The sequence below is a fragment of the Carettochelys insculpta genome, chromosome 2 (assembly GCF_033958435.1).
Source record: "Carettochelys insculpta isolate YL-2023 chromosome 2, ASM3395843v1, whole genome shotgun sequence".
NCBI lineage: Eukaryota > Metazoa > Chordata > Testudines > Carettochelyidae > Carettochelys > Carettochelys insculpta.
The window spans coordinates 64,773,947-64,788,019 of NC_134138.1; the positions used below are offsets into that span (position 1 = coordinate 64,773,947).

At 45.2% G+C, this 14,073-nt stretch overlaps 1 protein-coding gene across 2 annotated transcripts in view; it reads left to right on the forward strand.

The window, feature by feature from the left end:
- The first annotated feature begins 3,418 nt into the window (after positions 1-3,418).
- Positions 3,419-14,073, forward strand: part of NCOA2 (nuclear receptor coactivator 2) — a 271,933-nt gene continuing 261,278 nt past the window's right edge. For both annotated transcript variants that reach the window (XM_074987101.1, XM_074987102.1), the window contains exon 1: positions 3,419-3,721. The gene's annotated coding sequence lies outside the window, so the exon portion shown is untranslated. The remainder of the gene's footprint in view (positions 3,722-14,073) is intronic.

Below are 14,073 nucleotides of genomic sequence, written 5' to 3' on the forward strand. Positions count from 1 at the left end.
GCTAGACAATATTAACCTGCCATGGTCCTGCAAATTCTCTTGTTTGGCACTGGTCAGGTCCCAAGGGTGCTGGAGGAGAGAGGTTCAACCTGTAGTAGCAATAATGGACTGGCGTTCTTAAAGTAGGTCAACCACTAGAGGGAGATAAGAAACACTTGGACAGTGAGCTTCACAGCTAAATCAAAATGAAGGCCAGGGAAAGTGAGACACTGGCATTCTTAGTTTTATTCCAGGTTCTGAGGCAGAGGGTATCTTGGAGGGTACATGTTCTTCTCCTGTCTTCCTCCAAACCTGATTTCTTTTTAGTCTCTGATCCTGACAACATGGTCTCATCTTAGTCACTTCTCTCAAACATTCACCTTCTCCTGTTTTCTCTCCACACTGTCTTTTTATTCATGTTCCTCTTCACCCCTTCTCTGCCAGGTTACTAACAAGAGCAATAGAGTGTTTCTTGGCTGTCAGATTTCTGCACTGGCCTGGTTGACAGGAGGCCCAGTTCTAAGAGAAATATCCTATTCCCTTCTTACAGCCCTGGGATGGAGTGTGCTCAGTTGCTTTAGGGGGATGGCAATCAGCAATCTGGTCCAATACAGGAGCTAAGAACCAATAAGCTCCATCCTATGATGCTGTAATCTTTGAAAAATACAGCTGCCAGACTCTAACAAATCTTTACTGAGCATCTGTAGAGGCTCCTAATTCATTCAAATATTGATACATTTTTCCCATGACTACAAAAGGTGAAAAAGTGCCCCCACTCCCATCCCTGGGCTGCAAAATATGGTGGTGCTAGAGTTTCTCAGTGAAACCAGTGTGATATTTTTTTCCTTTTTTTTAAACCCGGACAAAACTGAGAAATGGTTGAACCATTAAAAAGCTTTAAAAGTTGTCTTCAGCAAACAAGGAGCATTGCAAGTTTCAACCAAGGCAGTTAATATTTAGTAATGTCAGATGGGACTGAAAATGGTATATTATATGGGAAAGTTTTGGGCAAACCTAATAACAGACTTTTGGTACCTGTATGACTTACAGAATACCATATGGGGTCTAGCAGAAAAATACAGCCCATGGCACTGAAGTAGGATTACAACCTTAGAAATGCAAAAAGCCACACTTGCCCCACCAAAAGGGAAGCCTGCTGCAATATCATCTCCAAATCAACTTTGCTACTTCCACCCTCTCAACAGCCACTGATAGTACACTCATCCCTTGCTATATGAGCCCAATTAGTTCCTAACTTTTTGCTTGTAGGCAAAAAACTCGTAAAAGGGACACTAAATTTCTATTAAAATACTTGTAAAAGACTGATTGGTTCCAAGTGCTCGGAGTGGCAGCAGGTGGTGCTGCTTTTGAAAGGTAAATGAAACTGGAGTTGGGAGGGGGTTTAAGGCTGGGGGCAGTTTGGGGCCATGAGTGAGGGGTGGGGGTTAAAATCTGTCGACGGCTCAGGTGGAAGAAGTGGCAGCCTGTTCCTCCTGGCTTAGCAGAAGTACTGGGAGGGGGTTTGGAATGGATGGGTAGGTGTTGGGAGCAGGCTGGGGGAATGTTGGCACGGGGTTGGGGGGGGGGACTGCAAGTCTTCCTTTGCCCCAGCCAGGGACCCCGCATCCAGCTCAGCTCCAGCCACTGGGCTGTGGGTCTTCCCGTGCCCCGGCCAGGGACCCCGCAGCTGGAGCAGAGCCAGCCACAGGGCTGTTGCTCTCACCACCCCGCCTCCCCTGCACTGGGGACCCTGTGGCTGGCACGGAGCCAGTGCAGCAGTTGGCTCATATTAGTGGGGAGAGTTCACTCACCTAGTGAACATTGGTAGGTATGTGTCTCCCACATTTTAATGAGTATTTGTAAGTAAAGTACTCATTAAAAGAGGGATGAGTGTATCTAAAAAGACAACACATGTACCTAAAGTTTGATATTTTCTTAAAGCGTAGAAGCAGGAACACTGCAGAATCTGTACTTGTACATAGAATTTAACATTAGATAGCACAGTGACTTAAAATCACAGTAACTGTGGTCACAATGCAAATCTTTTGCGCCATGTAAAAAACAAAAAATTGAATTATTTTTCTGGAAACTGGCAAATGCAACAAAGGAAAACAGCCCCCCCCACCTCAAAATATAGTGCTATGGTATTTCCCTAGGATAGTGTTCCCTAATTTTATTTGGCCACGGAACCCTTTTAAACTCAAAAGAATTTTGCAGAACTTTTAACAACAGTTATCTATGGAGGTGAAAAAGTAGATCACAAATAAGTAAGGATAATAATAAACAAATGCATACAAGGTCATGAGATCAACATTTAGTTCAATTGCACATATTTAAAAACAAAACTCACATTTACATTTCATGTGTGCAAAAATAAAGTTCAAAAACTAATATGCATTATACTGGCAATTTGCAATGCAAAGAGTGTTTTTTCTTGGCAAATTCTTTTTATATTTGGTTTAATACTGGAAAGTTGAATTCACTTATCTGGCATGGCATTCAGTCAATTTCTGTATTCTGCTTTTGTTGCTCAGTAATTCAAGAAGCCACTTTCACAGAAGTATTTGCTGGCAAAAGGTTATAACTGATTTAATTGCATGTCTTGACAATAGTCTTGACATAAGCTGCCCCAAAATGATCCATACTCCCTGAGAGTGAGTATAGGGCCTTACAATGGTACATAACAAGTGACTGCACCACAGAGTGACTGCATGTGCTGCGCTGAGTAGTGACATCATCATCCCCACTCTGGCTGAGCTAGCACTACACCGGGACGCTTATCCTGGCAAACACAAATGAAAAATTTTAAATAAAACTCCTGAATGCTTAAGTATTATCTTTTACATCATAAAAAGTTATTGTAATGGAATCTTCTTGTGGAACCCTTATTTTCACTTCGCAGAACACCATTTGGGAAACGCTGCCTTGGCACTATAACAAAAAGTAGAGTGGCTACGAACAGGAGTTGATGTTTGTAAGATGCATAAAAATAAAGGTTGCTTACACAAGCTGACTAATTCTGTGCGCTGGAGGGCGAAGTGAACAGGCTGCGGGCTCCCCACTACCGTACACGCCGTTTCCCCAAAGGAAATGCTGGGCGTGCTTTCCGCCTCCAGCTAGGGGTGCTCGCGTTTGGAGCAACCCCTTGGCCAGGCTGGGAGCTTGGCTTGCAGAAGGCACTTTTCCCACCACCACCACCGCGCACCCGCGTTCTGTTGGCCAGCTGGGGAGAGCACAGCTGCTTGCGGCGAGCAGGGGCCGTACAAGCCGGCGCAGAGCCGCTTTCTCACGTGCCAGCGCCTGCGAAGGCAACTGGTAAAGGGCCAGCGGCCCAATCCCACGCCCGGCGGGTGAAGGCTTCTGCTCGAGCGGCGCAGGTTTCAAGGGGCCACCTCCCCCGCCAGGCAGCCCGGGGAGCTTCACGGAAAGCATCAGCGCCGGGAGGGACTTTCCTGCTCGCGGGCGGCCGGAGAGCTTCGGCTAGGAGCTCAGCGCCGGGGAAGGAGGCAGCGATTGCGCCTCGCCTCGCTTCGCCACGGCGCTCCCGCCCCTCCTCCTCCTCCTCCTTTCCGGGGAGCGGGGGGAGTGGTGGGAGGGTCTCTCTCCATTGAAATAAACAAGCAGCCAGTTATTAAAACGGGAACATGGCGGCCGCAGCCCTAGTCACAGCTTTCTCTCGCCCCGCGAAGGTCAGCGCCGGCGGCAGCCGCTGCAGGAGCAGCCGGAGACAGGACTGACCCCGGTAATGGCTCCCGGGAGGGCGGGCGGCTGCGCGCGGGGGGCGGCGGCGGCGGTCCGAAGCTCGCAGCCGGGTTGTGTAAGCTCGGGGGCGCGCCGCGGCTCGGCCGTGGGGCTGGCGGGGGCGGTGCAGAAGGCAGCTGCTGGCAGCGCGGGGTGCGGCGGACGGCCGGGGAGCTCGTACTCCATGGGCAGCCGGCGGCTGCGGGGCGGACTGGCCGAGCAGGGGGCGGTGCGCTCCCTCAGCGGCAATGGGGAAGACTACCCCGCTCGTGCCGGGGCTGCGGGAGAGGAGTGTCGCCTGCCCCGGCTGAGGGGCGCGCCGGGGCAGGGGGCCCGTGCCGCGGCGGTGGGGGGGGAGCTGGCGGTGCCCCGGGCCGGGCAGCAGGGCTGGAGCAGCTGCGCCCCCGCCCTCCTCCGGCCACGGGCAACTTCTCTAACTTTCTGCGCGGGGGCGTGTGGAGCCGGGCGGCCCCTCCCCGCGGCCGGGCCCTGAGGCCGCCTACGCCCCGAGGCCGCCGGCCGCCGCAGTGCTGTGCGCGGCGCCGCCCGCGGGGGGGCATGGCGGGGCTCGGCTGGTGCCGCTCGCCGGGGGGGGGGGGGGAGACGACGACGACGACAGGGCGGATGGCGGCGCCTTGGCACAGCCGCGGGCAGAGCAGGCGGGACAGGGCCGGGCGGAGGGTATTCCGCCGTGTGAGGGAAGTGACACTGCAGCCGCCGCCTCCCACCGCTTCTCGGGACCCCGGGTTCGCGAGGCGGGCGGGGAGGGGGGAGGCGGTGTCAGGTTACAAATTGCTGCCCCATTGGATTTGCTGCGTTGTGGCTACTGAGCATGCGCCTAAGGAAGGCGCCTGCGCGGTAACAGCTGCTGAAGTCGTTGGCTTGACACTGCCCTTACTGCCCCGGGACCCCGGGGGCGGAGTCTGTGCGGGGGGCCCAATTGAATGGCCCGGCTAGTCAGACAGCTGGCGGCAGGGGAGGGGCCAGAGCCGGGGTGTGGGGTTGAGCCTGGGGTTTAGATGGTGGCAGGGGGAGCCCTAGGCGGGGGGTGGGGGAGAACGGGCGCAGTGGGGAGAACAGGTACCACATATGTAATTGACTGCAAAACAAAAAGGGTAGGGTCTTTTTGCTCTGCTGAAAAAAGAGCCTTGACTGATGGAAATTATTTTACACTGACCCAGCTCCACCCACTTGCAAATTATAGTTGTGAAGGATGGTTTTAGGGTTTTGAAAGGCTGCTCTATCTGTTTATATGACTGAATAAAGCCTTATTTCAGTTCACAGGTTTGTTGTATCTGCTGTTCTAATTTCCTGAACAAGGCTTCATTTTTTTTTTTCCTTTTTTCTTTTTCCTTTTTTCTTTCTTTGGTGATCCACCATAACTGGAATTTCACTCCTTTGAGTTTTTTATTTTTTAGAAACACTTGCTTTTATTTCTCCAGGATTTAATCATTTAAATGTCATTGCTCCACTGACCTGATATTTTTAATAATTATAATCATTTACATTTTTAATGTTTGCTAGTGGCTTCAGCAGTCATATCTCAGTATTTCCACTATTTCACTTCCTGTTTGTATTGTGACATTAGTTCTTAATTCTAAATTGTTAGTTTTTTTTTTAAATACTTAAGTTTATTCTTTGAGTCATATGACATCAGAGCTTACTGATTTCCTGTGTTGATGTCAAAACTTTTTCAGTTTCCTTTAATTTAACAATGGGGATTGCCTTTATTAACATTAGTTTTTGGCTGTGTATTCAGTACTCTTGTGCTTTTTCATATTTGACAATTTTTGTTTAGAACTTGGTTCCCAGACAGTTCACAGAGGCTGGATTTTTATAGGCTGGAGGCATTTAGATGCTTTTGAAATTTTAGATGCCTAAATATCTCTTAAAATATGATATTAGTTGCTTTTTGGATAAACCAAAGTGCCTTTTCTCCTCTGTGTTTTTACAGGGGGTAGCTAATGCACGCTAGCTGTCCGATGGCAAAAGCATACATTTGCTTAAAGCTGAGCACACAGACTGTGGTGCTGACTCAGACATTAAATTAATCATTCATATTCATAATATAAGAACTCTGATACCAATTGTGTGGCTAACACTGCTCCTTTGCCATCAGATGTATTAGGTCTGCATGTCTGCAATTCCACACCCCCGCCCCAAGATTTGTGTGGGTGTCGTGGAAAATCATTTTAATGTAAAGCAATTAAGCATTTTCCCCTCTTAATTTCCTTTGTTAGGTATGGCCTTACAAAATTTCAATAAATGGTTTGAGGCTAATGTTTTAGATGATCTTGCTCCTTCTTTTTGTCCTGCATTGTTCTGGACATAGGGATTCTAGACATCCAGTTTTTGACCAGAATGCACAGTTGAAAAGCTTCAGTTGACACTACTGACTGGACTATTAGAAGTCCAGTTGGCAGTGCAGTGGATGCCTGAGATTAAGGCAGATTCCCTCCTGCCCTGGGTCTGTGCAGCTCCTGTAAGTGGCTACCAGTCCCCTGCAGCCTCTAGGCTCAGGGGTGGCCAGGAAGGCTCTGTGTACTGACCTTGCACCCTCAGAAACCATTTGTGGGCATGAAGGTAGTGTGTGGAGCCTCCTGGCTGTCTGTCATGTACCTAGGGGCTGCAGGGATCTGATGATCACTTCCTGGAAGCTGTGGTAAATGCTACCAGGACCACGCACTCTGAATCCCAGACCCAGGTTTGGATTATCTTCCTGTACCCAAACTTCTTCCCAGATCCTGCACCCCCCTCAAACACTCAAACTCCATCACCATCTCAGAACCTTCTCCTGCACCCCAAAATCTTTATCCATAGCCCCACCCTCGAGCCTTCACCTCCCTCCCACACACCAGTCCCCCCATCTCATCTTGGTGAAAGTTAGGAAGGTGGGGTGGAGTGAGTGATGGAGAGAGAAGGAATGGAACAAATAGGGGAGGGGGGTGCATTGGAGAAGGGATGTGATCTTGGGGGAAGGGGCAGGAGAGGGGTGTTGGGTTTGGTGCAGTTAGAAAGTTGGCAATCTTATCAGAAAATCTTTTGTGTGCAGGAGAGTCCAGGCTCAATATTGTCTTGGTAGGCCGTGCTGTGCACTGTAGGGTGTTGACCTCTCTGTATATTAATCCTTTTTTATGAGCATTCAAAATCCCATTAAAATTAACCAACTGAGCCATGTATTTGGTGATTTAACTGTAAAGATTCCTTTTTGAGATGAGCCTCTACCTGCTTGCTAACTACATGTTATAAACCTAATTTTGTGCTGTTTGTGTGCTGCCAGCAAAATTCATCTTATAAATACAGCATTTGTTGTGTTTACATCTTTCTTGCATTCTGATTGTTGTATTGATCAGTTCATTATTGCAATACCCACAAAAGTGTGCCTCAGTATGTAACAAAAATATTTTCACTTACTTAGAACATTGTGATGTTGTGTTTTAGACTGTGTTTTTTGTACCTGACCCAGAAACACCCCTAAATAGGGAGTGGCTGTTACTAGACATGTTCTTTAATTGTTTGTTAAGCTGTCTTGGATGCTCTCATTTTAGAGAGTGACCTGCCAAGTAGCTTTCCTATTTACTCACTGCAGTGGAGGGGGGGGGGAGGGAGTATCGGCTTCACTATGTGGATCGCTGCCACAGTGATTGATCCATTGGTGGTCAAGACATGATAAACCTATCTCTGAGCACTCTCCCCTTGGCTCCAATACTCTACCAGTACAAGAAGAGTAGCTGGAGTCAACAGGAGAGCAGCCCCTGCCAACCTTGCTAAACAGGAGACGCTGCGATAAGTATGTCGACTTCAGGTAGCATGTTTGTGTAGCTGAAGCTGCATAATTAGATCAAAGGGGAGAGATGTTAGTGTAGACAAGGCTAGGGAAATATTCTAACGACGTGGGAGCCCTGTGACATCTGTGGCTGATCAATGCAAGAGGATGCACGTGCATACTGCGAGGGAGGGTTTTGCTGATAACACTGAGAAATACTTTCAAAAGGAGCCAGGGGATGCTGGTGCTCTTATGAAGAGCTGAAGAAACTGGGCATATATGTTGCATATTAAGCCCACATTGTAGATTCATAGAATAAAGCACATTTAGGGCTGGAAAGGACCTCAGGTAGCGGTCTGGTCCAGCCCCTTGTGCTGAGGCAGTAGGAATTAAAACTAGAGCACCCTGATAGCTAATCTAAATCTACCTTGCTACAGATTAAATTCATTTTTTGTCCAGTCTTCAGTGGATATGGAGAACAGTTGTTCAGTTTTCTTTAAAAAGCCCTGAATTTATTTGAAAATTAACAGGTTCCACTTCTGTTTTCTTTTTGCAAGGCTAACAATGCTCAGTTTTCAACTTTTTCTTATAGATTGGGCATTTAAACTTTTGAAACTTCCGTTGCTCTGCTTTGGACTCTCTCCAGTTTGTCCACATCTTTTCTAAAGTGTGTGTCCAGAATTGGACACAGTATTCCTGATGAGGCCTCACCAGTGGCAAGTACGGTAGGGTACATATGTCCTGTGCCTTATATATGTCAGTCCTGTTAATAATACACCTGAGAATACTAGCCCTTTTTCACAGCTGCATCAGTGTTGAACTTTCATTTAATCTGTGATTCACTAGAACACCAAGATGCATTTCAGCAGTACTAGCCAGTTATTCCCCATTTTATACTTGTGTATTTGATTTTTTTTTTCCCCTTCCTAAGTGCAGTACTTTTCACATTTATTGACTTTCAGTTCTCCAGCTTGTCAAGGTCATTTGAATTCCAATCCTGTCCTTGAAAGTGCTTGCAGCCCATTGCAACTTTGTGTCCCGTTCAGATTTTATAAGCATACTTTCCATTCCTTTATCCAAGTCATTAATGAAAATATTGAGTATTTCCAGACACAGGAATGAGGTATATGGAACCTACAAGATACACCCTTGCATTGTGACCGTCAGCTATTGATTGTGACTCTTTGAATACAGTCTTTCAGCCAGTTGTCTGTCCACTTTATAGAAATTTAATTTAGACCATATTTCCCTAGTTTGCTTATGGAACAGTTGTGCAGGACTGTAAAAAGCCTTCCTAAAATCAAGATCCATCACATGTCCTGCTTCCCTTATCCACTGATTATTAATTCTGTCAAGGAAGTTTGGTCAGTTTGGCATTATCATCATCAGGCAGAGCTTGCTATTTGCAGCATGGACTTTGGCAGTGAACTCTTTAAGAGGATGGAGTTTAGTACCGCTTTCTGGTGGTCATGTCCTATTGGCTGTCTTTTGCAGCTTCCTGCCCAGAGAGTAGGCTTTTGTGGGTCCCACTCTGAGGTCCTCCACTCTCTCTATTCATTGTGTAAGAGGCTTAGGAACCTAACTCAGGATTTGTGAGTTGCAGTTGTGTTCCTATGATGTTCTTGGTGCTTATATACTCACTTGTGATAGTGTTCAGTGCTTAAGTCCCTTTGTGAATTTAGCACTTATGCCTTTTCCTCACCAGTAAAAGAGAGAACTTTGTTTAATTGGGGGAGTGGAGCTGAGAGTTGGGAAGGGGAAAATCTAAAGCCTGGATATGGGTATTCGGAAGGAAGAACTCAGTAAAGATAAGGCATTTCAGTTTTAGCAGTGAGGAAAAGGCCTGAGAAAACGTCTTTGAAAGATGATTGGAGGGCAATGTACTCATACGTCTGTGTGAAAGCAGTAAACTGCAAATTTTGTTTTGAAAACTTGATCAATACATGGAACGGTGATGAGCGAGAGTCTCTATAAGGAAAAACATTAGATTTTCTGCTTAATAACATTTGTTAATAAGGTATAAGTATTTCACATACTTTCATAGTGCTTTACATTATTTTTTGTGTTCTTACTGTAGGCCATGCATTTTCTAATCCACAATGGAAAGAGACTAATATAGAAAAAGGTATCCTTTTCTTTAGGGTTTTACATAAAGTAGCCTTGTAGTTTAACTTTGTAAAATGCTCTTGCAAACAACAAAAAGATCTTTATGTCCATATTTTAAAACAGAAATTAAAAAATGTTAGTAAATTGTGACTGGATTGCCCTGAAACATCATAGTTGGCCACTCCCTTAAAGAGGATAAAGAGAGGCAGAGGTAGGAAACTGTGACAGGGCAATAAGAGAATATCAAGGTGTTAATAACTGTTACCACTAGTAAATTGTGATTAATGCTACCAACTGTTACAAGCTCCTTGCAATGTTACATTGCTACTGTTCCTTCCTCTGGGTCCCGTTGTGTGCTTGCAGGAGAAGAAAAGAGTTACTTTCCGCACTTTCACTCAGCCACGTGAGCCACCCATATGTGTGGAGGGGATCAGATTGGGGGGGTGGGGTTGCATCTAGTTCCTTCCCCTCTCCATGGAGGACCCAAGTTTGTATGTGCTTAAACTCTAGTTCACTATTTCCCTAGTGGACCCTGTGAGCTGATTCAGAGCCTCCTCATTTTCCTTTCCAGAGAATCTTGTGTGAGGTGTATCTAGAGCAGTGTTGGGCAACCTGTGGTTTGTGAGCCGTATTGTGGCCCATCAGTTGTCAGTGTGTGGCTCATGAGGAGTTTTGTTTACTGTTGCCCACACACAGGATAGGCAAGTTCCCCCGGGTTCCATCTGTGTAATTTGGTTAAAGGAACTTACCTCTTGTTATTACTAAAGTGACACACATGTAAAGCAAGAGCACTTTGATTATGAGCGCTATGTGCTCCCTCCGTGTCCCATCAAAATGCTGCTATGGTTTAGTCGGTGCTCTCCTCAAATTCTCGTATGCAAGGGGAGTGAGCAAAATTACTCCATCCTGGGAGACTGTCTTCGTTATAGTATCAGCAAGGTAGATGAGTTAGTCTGTATCTTCAAAACCAACAAGAAGTGCCATGGCACCTTATAGACTAACAGATATTTTGGAGCATAAACTTTCACGGGCAAAGACCCGCTTCATCGGTCTTTGCCCACGAAAGCTGATGCTTCAAAATATCTGTTAGTTTATAAGGTGCCACAGGACTTCTTGTTTTTTTGGTTACAATAATCTTGTGGCCCACTGAGATGCAGAAAAGCCACTCGAGGCCCACTTGCTCACCTAGATTGCCCATGGTTGATCTCGAGCCTGGTGACTATGTGCCCAAATAATCATGGGCCTGAATATTTCCTCCTGGCATAGGAAACATGTGCATCTCTTTATAGCTATAATAAATTCAGCTCACTCTTACTATATGCAAGAAGGTTTAAGGTTATTGGAGTCTCAAAAATTGTTTAAAAATCAACAAGACTGATAGCAAACACCACCTAATAATGGCATTAGACAATCAGCACATTATATTTACCTTTAGCCAAAGTGTGCATACACATCAACACCCCTGTATGTACATGTAATTCAGCTAGTAAAAACTACTACTTGACAAGGTGAATATTTTATTCACCTGCCCCCTCTTCCCCAAGGAAGAAGAATTTTCTTTTGGATTTTTAGTCTTTTTTTTTTTTTTTTTCTGGTAAGAGGCAGGCAAGTAGATTTTTATTCTGGGCTAACAAAATTTCATGATGTTTGGCTGTTGCCATACAAATATGTTGAAAGCTATAGCAATACCGTATTGCCCAAGTGGAGAAACAGAGATACACCTCATCTGAGAGTGGTCTCTCCAAATGAAGGAACTGTTTTTATCTGAAAGCAGCTTCGTTTGTTCATTATTACAGTGTCTAAAGACGGTCATCATTTGATTTATCTTTGGATTTTGCTGAACTTGGTATCTGCTGAACTGCTTATATAAAATCAGCTGTAGCCAGCTGATTTTTCTGGCTGTCTTCCACTTGCTGGCAGAGTTCGGAACCCATTGAGAGCCAGTGCCAGCAGTTCTGGAGGATTTGTAGCCTATTGCATTGGTCAACTTTTATTAAAGTATTGAGTTGCATATCATTGGTAATGTCAGAGCTGGTGCCAAGTATAAGCAGGCTAAGCAATTGGTTAGAGCATAATATAGTCCACTATTTGCTTTTGTATTTTTAAGTGTGTGTAAATATTCCTGCTTAGGGGCTTCAATGGGCTATTATCACATCCAGATAGTGTTAGATTGAGCTAGGGTTGTCAATTCTTACTGATGAAACTTCCAGAACACATACAATGACACAGTATTTGACTATTAATGGAGGCCAACAGAATTAGGTCCCTGGGCAGGACTGGGGGTGGGGGAGGCAATTCCACTCTCCCAGAATGGATGGGGCCTTGGGTGGAAGGGGCAGAACTGGGGCACCTAGCCCTCAGTATGGTCCAGACTGCACCTGCCCTGCACCTAGCCAACCCTAAGCACTGCCTGCAGAGTGCCACCTTGGGCTCTAGCAGTGATTTAAAGGGCCTGGGGCTCTGTATGCTGGAATAGGGGCAACCGTGGCTGGAAGACCCGAGCCCTTTTGAATTGCTGGACCCCAGGGCAGTTGCCCCCCTTCTTTCCTCCTACATCCCATTGGCAGGCCTGAATATTTAATTTTTAATTCCTGGAGACTGCAGGACAGTCCTGGAGCTTGCAGCCTTTTTAGATTTTCATGACCAATCTGGCTGGCAAGCAGTGGGTCACTTGACCAAAATTAGATTGTGCTGTTGCCGTGCTTGCACAGGTTTTGTCTGTTAGACTGCAGTGACCTGCAGCATGCATGTGGATCTATGTACTGTGTAGAAACACTCCCCTCCTCTTCCTCTGGAGTGCATTGTAGAGGTTGATTCCACATTATACCTTGTGTTAGCGTGTGAGCCGAGAGAAGAGGAAACTTGGCCAAAAATACTGCGGCAAATTACTGTTTATGATGACAGCCATAGTGTGTTTAATGTCTGTGAAGCCAATCCCATTGACTAAGGTCTCATTCACAAGCCTTTATAATGGGAGTCAAACCACAGAAATGTTTAGAAGAGGACTCTTTATTTTAACAAAAGAAGTATCTTCTCTCAAATCTCATGAATATTTAAATAAGGGAGTTATTTATTAATGTGTGGAACATTGCCCTAATCATGTTGTGGATTATACTATTATTGTGATAGCTTGTTCACTTCAAGTAAAAACCTTGAGGAATCTTCAATTCCTGTTTTCTGAAATTTTAAATTAGACTGTGCCTTTATTTTACAAGGAAAAGAATCTGTATAGTCTACTATTGTATGACTGAATGATTGTGTTTGCCCTTGGGTGAATGCCTCCCTTTTTTTTTTTTTTTTTTTTTTTTTTTTTAAAACAAAAAGTTGGGGGGCAGAATTTGTACATTCCTTTGAGTTTCCTGTGCACTGTGCTGCCATCTTCCATGTTAAGCCTGACACTCAGATATTTGAGGAAGAACTGTTCTTTGGTAGTACGTATGGTGCTGTTGGATAAGAGAATGTGGTTGGAAGCCAAACCTGTTAAACCCAGAGCCATGATGTAGAAGGAGAAAGTGGTCAAAGATCATTTGCCCCCAGAAGTGACAGGTTGCTAGGATTTGTGCAGATCTAATGTAGCATACTAATTCCTCTAAAGCTCTAGACTCAAAAGGGAGTTATTAAAGAACAGTGTTTGTTTTTTCTCACTACTTGCAGTGCAGAATGTGCTTTTTAAAGAGGCTGCAAAGTGCTGTAGAGAAGGATAGATTTAATCTTGATATGCACAACTTTCCCCCTAACTTTAAAATGAAAGGGAAGAGGCTCTCCCTGTTCCATCTGCAGTCAGCACAAGCTACTCTGTAGGAATAACAGTCATTTAGAAAGACAGCTGCTACTACAATGCTCATTGTCTTCGGCTCTTTTCCTTTGATGATGATGTCACTGGCATATTGACAGAAGCTGTGATACCTCGCTAAACTGGAGCTCAAGTAAGAATCCTATCTTAGAATCCCCACCAGGGTTGCTCAAATTTGAGCTGCAAGGAGACTCTGTTCGTTCTTTTTTTTTTTTTCAATCAGCATCTGCTAAATTGAAATAAAAAACAAATTCTCTTTGTTTTCTGTGGAATAGATTGTGCATTGAATAATGAAAAGGGAGGTTGGATGAAACTCTTCATGTGTGGTGTTTTTTACTTAATTCCTTTACTGTCATTGGCTTCTCAAAATGAATAAAAATGCAATAAATTCTGACTGTAGTATTTGCAAAATTCTGTGCATTTCTCTCACTATGCCATTTTCAATACTCCTGATGGCGGATAGTCGTAAGTCCCTTAATGCGTATCTGGGTGGGTGGAGAGAGAGGGAGAAAACTCTTGAGCATATGGAGACATCCGGAAAAAGACGTGCATTGTCAGCCGTGATTCCATTGTGTGCTTGCAGAGGCGATCTGAGCTTTTATTTTCTTGGGAATTTCAGTCTTATAAAAGATTTCTTTGACTTTTAGATGTCAGTATAATGGAGCTCAGGATAGCAGGTAGCTCTGAG